Below are 5,737 nucleotides of genomic sequence, written 5' to 3'. Positions count from 1 at the left end.
GCACACTGAAGTCAAGAAAAAGATTAGAGGTGAATACATCAAGAGAGTGAAGAAGATCTTAAAGTCCAAACTCAATGGAGGAAATACCATGCCCTTCATCCACACAGTGACATTGACAGACTTTATCTACCAAGGCAAATAGGTGGGTGTGGAATGCTGCAAGTACATCAGATGGTTGAAGAAGAAGAAATGGCTTTGGAAGAATATCTGAAGGACAGTGATGAAGATGCACTGAAATTAGTATATCAGGAAGGCTTACTGACTACTGGAGAGACCAAACTGGTCTACAAGAAAGACCAAATGAAGAACAGAATAGAGGCGTGGGAAGACGAAGCACTACATGGCCAGTACATAAAAAAATAGCTTGGAAAGCAGATAATAACAAGACCTGGCAATGGCTAAGGGCAGAAAAATTGAAGAAAGAGACCGAGGGACTAATTCTGGCTGCACAAGACCAAGCCTTAAGGAGAAATGCATACAAAGTCAAAATTGAGAAGACAGCAACAGACAGTAAGTGCCGCCTATGCAAAGAAGCTGAAGAAACAGTGGACCACCTGGTAAGCTGCTGCAAGAAGATCGCACAGACTGACTACAAGCAGCGGCATGACAAAGTGGCAACAATGGTGCATTGGAAGATCTGCAAGAAATATCATTTGCCTGTAAGCAAGAACTGGTGGGATCANGTACATATGGAAATCTTTAGGATTGCAAAATAACTCCAAAGGATATTAGTGTGTGAGTTGCTCCTAGCATAGCAAATATTTGGTTAGAAACCAAACAGTTGTGATTAAGCCAGCTGAGATTCCATCAGGGTGGAAATGCACATAGATTTATCTAGGTTTCATTATAAGGCATCAGCCAGATAAAGGAACGCTCCTTTAGTACAATTCAGTTTTCCAGAGTCCTTAGGTGTCCTCTAAAGTGGGGGGGAGATCTTTTACTGCAGTCATTTTGAAATGCACGGTGCTAGAAAGCACATGCTTTTTAAAAAAGGACAGCAGGGAGAGTCTGAGAATGAAACAAGCACAAGGCCCAAACAGGAGTTGCCAGATACTCTAGGGTTTTAACTCTTGCAGCATTTCTGCTAATACTGAGTTTTCTCCTGAAGCAATTCTCCAGTTTTTAAAAGGTAGTTCAGCTGGAAGAAAAAGAGGGAAAGAAAAATTCCAAAGGAGGCTGACATGAGTGAAGGCATTCAGTCCCCCTGGTTCATCTTTTTTCTTTTTTGTTCTAAAAATTTGTTTTCTCTCTTTGGCTTTATGTGTGATTGTAAAAATATAAAAGCTCAGATTTAATGATTTAATGTAGGACTAAAGTTTTGTGGCACCCAGAGAGCAAACTGATGGGGACACGTTAGCCAGAGGGTGATAGAAGTTATAGTCCAGTGCATCTGAGGAGTGCCAAACTGAACAAGGCTAATTTAAACCAACAGATCGGATTTATGTATTTAAAATATTAATATGCCATCTGCCACACCGTGCATCTTTGGTAGTATCAAGTGTAGCGCCATATGAGTGCATTTTAATCCCCAATCAATCTTAGAAGGCTTTCTCATGAAGAAGCATTAAATTCAGAGTTGCTCTCACCCATAAATCCTGCTGTGAAACATTCAGCAATACAGTTAATCCATTAGGGATTATGAAATTTCTGCATTTTAGTGGCTGACTCGGTTCTTTAAAAGCTTTGTCCATAAAACATAGAGGTCCTGTGAGAAACACAAAAGCACACAATTACAGTACTTACTCTTTTTTTTGGGGGGGAAACAAGCTCCAGAATTTGCCTTAGATGGTTGGGGCGGGGGCCTTACTGCAAAAGGAGAAGAGGACAAAACAAAGAAGTGGATAAGAGAAAAAAAAAATACCCTGCTTTAAATTGCAGCTAATTTTAACGAATAAATTAGATGCAACTGGTATGATAACTCCCCATGTATGGAAAATATTTCCCCACCAATCATACTGAAAATTACATTTTGCAGGATTCTCAAAACTTTTGGAAGATGCTGGTTGCGTATCCCTGATATAAAGTATGTTTTAGGCCCACAGTGGGCATGAGTCCAGAAACTGTGTTACCTTTCTCTGTCAGATGTCTGTCATTTCTCCCTGACTATCTTATGCTTCTCTCTTTCAAGGTAACAAATGTCAACATAGCAGACATGCTTGACATCCATGTATCATCCTGCAAAGTCATAGGCAATATTCTGACTACCCTTGGACTCTTTTTAAAATGAATTTCAGAATTTCTCCGACTGTCATCCATATTTTTAATTTTGAATAACATATTGCAAAATTTTGTCACATTTTCTTCTTAAGAAGATTTTCCTTTGTCATTTCTTTCAGCGTTAGTACCCTAAAATGCCATAATTAGTCCAACTCAGTTGGCTTAACTTTTGCAATTCATACCTGGACAAGTGATGGGACACAAAAGGGAAATCAAATTCAAACCACTTCTGATTCATATCCAACAAGGCTAGTTAGAGTGAGAGCAGAAGCAATTTTCAAAAAATAAGAACTGAAGAGCCCAAATAAAAATTAATTCCTGATTTTGTTTTATTAGAATGTGAGTGCCATCAACAGAGCCAAGCGCAGGAGTGGCTCAGACGACTAGACTTCACTATGACAGGAAGAAGAACACAAATTCAAGCCAAAAAAACTGTAATTAATTTCAGAACCAAGTTCACAAATGTTACTTCATTTCTACTTTGTGCCCATAATTTGTGTAAGAGGCTTTTTAACTGTTAGACAACTGATAGTTAAAGACCTTCCTGATCCCATGTAGACCACCAAGTAATTTATCACTAAGATCTAACTTTGCCAGCTCCTAGCTTTATTTACATCCCTAGCATTTGTTCTTGTTGTGTAGAGAAGAAAATATGTTGTGCTCTTTATTTAGCGATGATCCTGACATACACATTTTCAGTCATGTAGAGGTCATCCATAGAGACCAGAAGCTGTGAGACAGAGCCTCATATTTAACGTGGGTATTAGACCCTCAGGGCACCCAGTCAAAGGTTCAAAGCTTTTGCTTTCACAGTGGTTTCAGACAGGAATGATTCCTAATCCATCCTGAAGGAATCATTCCTGTTTTCAATCAGTATTTTGTGCCTAGCTTCTCACGACGATAGGCATAAGCTACAGTATGTTCTCAGATTAGAAAAAAATATATAAAGTCTTAAAACGAAAGGGACTGACGTTTATTAGTAGCAGTATACCATGACTAACAACAACTCTTCTTGTTGTGACTGTGATATACATACAGTGAATTTGGCTTGGAATGTCTTCTCAACATAAAGACCTCTCAGAAATAGCGAAAAAATCCAAGAGTACTTTGTTTTTAACTATTTATTGCTATCTGCTGCTTATCTTCCCTCATGAGTTTCAATGTAGGCATTGTTCAGAGTGTGCCAAGATTGCCAAAAAGACAACTAGCATCCAGATCAAACCTGAATCTCCTCAACCCCACCCAGCTTGAAGGCTGACCACAACATTCTTACCTTTTATTTGATGTAGAGCTGACCCCACTTTCCCTACCTCTCTTAGTATATAGGTTTTTTTCCACACCAGCTTGTTAACTATTGCTGCTCATCTGGTCTTTGCTGGAACATTGTGTGTCGTTCCTTCAGGACTTGTCATTTTTCAGCTAAATGCAAGTTCTACCAGATAGCCTGTCCTCAGACAATTGTCTTTTGATCAAAAGCTTTGGCTTCTCTGGTTTCCCAAGGATTTTGGCTTCAATGGATGGTTCTACGTGTTCGTCTTAGCTCAATGGGGACCTTTGCCACAAATGCTAATTGATTGTGCTAGAATTGCCAATCCTCTGGTTTTACACAGAGTAATTTTGAGACACAGGTGTGATAATCCAGTGATCATTGCACAGATCAATGGCTAAAGAACTTCCCTCACTGTCACTCTGGGCCAAAGGCACTTCTATTCTCCTGCTCTTTGCTGTACTTGTTTTGCAATAGTAACCCCTCTCTTGAGTCAAAATCAATGAGGTGTTTGTTCTTTCAGTGAAGGATAATCTTGAAGACTATAATTGGCATTGTATTATATCCTGTTACCAACAGTTTAGTAGATGTCTTCACACTTCTCATTGCTACATTCATGCAGGCTGCATTGCTACATTCATGCAGGCGTCGCTAATCTTGCAGCCTCCCTATGTTGAATTACATCTCCCAGAACTCTTAGTCAACAAGTTCAGAGCCTGGCTGGCAATTTATTTATTTATTTAATATTACTTACTTACTTACTTAATTAATTAATTAATTAATAATTACTTAAATAATTGGAAGATCTGCAAGAAATATCATTTGCCTGTAAGCAAAAACTGGTGAGATCATAAAATAGAGAAAGTCATAGAAAATGATAAAATTAAACTGCTCTGGGACTTCAGAATTCAAACAGACAAGCACCTGCAACATAACACCCCAGACTTAACAATTGTTGATAAGAAAGACAAAAAAGTCTGGATAGTGGACGTGGCAATGCCTGGAGACAGCAGAATAGACGAGAAAGAACTGGAGAAGATAACAAAATACAAAGACCTACAAATAGAAATAGAAAGACTGTGGCAAAAGCAAGCAAGGGTAGTACCAATAGTAATAGGCACCTTGGGTACAATCCCAAAACAACTGGAGCACCACTTGAACACCATTGGCATTGACAAATTTGCCATTAGTCAATTGCAAAAGGCAGCCTTACTAGGAACTGCTTCCATCCTGCGACGATATCTGTAATACCATCAAACATTCACATCTGCCTATCCCAGGTCCTTGGTAAGGACTTGATAGGTAGACAAAATGCCAAATCCAGTCTGAACATCTGGCTGACTGTGCGATGATCAATAATAATAATAATAATAATAATAATAATAATAATAATAATAATAATAATAATAATAATAATAATAGGCTTGGACAAATGTGCCACACTTACTATCAAACAAGGAAAAATAGTGAAAACTGCAGGAATCAAGATGCTCCATGAAAATAACATTAAGAGTCTGGATGAGGAAGATTACTACAAATACTTGGGTATCCTTCAAGCTGACAACATCAAGCACACTGAAGTCAAGAAAAAGATTAGAGGTGAATACATCAAGAGGGTGAAGAAGATCTTAAAGTCCAAACTCAATGGAGGAAATACCATGCCCTTCATCCACGCAGTGACATTGACAGACTTTATTTACCAAGGCAAATAGGTGGGCGTGGAATACTGCAAGTACATCAGATGGCTGAAGAAGAAGAAATGGCTTTGGAAGAATATCTGAAGGACAGTGATGAAGATGCACTGAAATTAGTATATCAGGAAGGCTTACTGACTACTGGAGAGACCAAACTGGTCTACAAGAAAGACCAAATGAAGAACAGAATAGAGGCGTGGGAAGATGAAGCACTACATGGCCAGTACATAAAAAAAATAGCTGGGAAAGCAGATAATAACAAGACCTGGCAATGGCTAAGGGCAGGAAAATTGAAGAAAGAGACCGAGGGACTAATTCTGGCTGCACAAGACCAAGCCTTAAGGAGAAATGCATACAAACTCAAAATTGAGAAGACAGCAACAGACAGTAAGTGCCGCCTATGCAAAGAAGCTGAAGAAACAGTGGACCACCTGGTAAGCTGCTGCAAGAAGATCGCACAGACTGACTACAAGCAGCGGCATGACAAAGTGGCAACAATGGTGCATTGGAAGATCTGCAAGAAATATCATTTGCCTGTAAGCAAGAACTGGTGGGATCA

Source organism: Protobothrops mucrosquamatus, unplaced genomic scaffold (assembly GCF_001527695.2).
Source record: "Protobothrops mucrosquamatus isolate PMUCROS unplaced genomic scaffold, P.Mucros_1.0 scaffold_261, whole genome shotgun sequence".
NCBI classification, from domain to species: Eukaryota; Metazoa; Chordata; class Lepidosauria; order Squamata; family Viperidae; genus Protobothrops; species Protobothrops mucrosquamatus.
The sequence above is the reverse complement of the archived record's forward strand: the minus strand, read 5'-3'. Positions refer to the sequence as shown.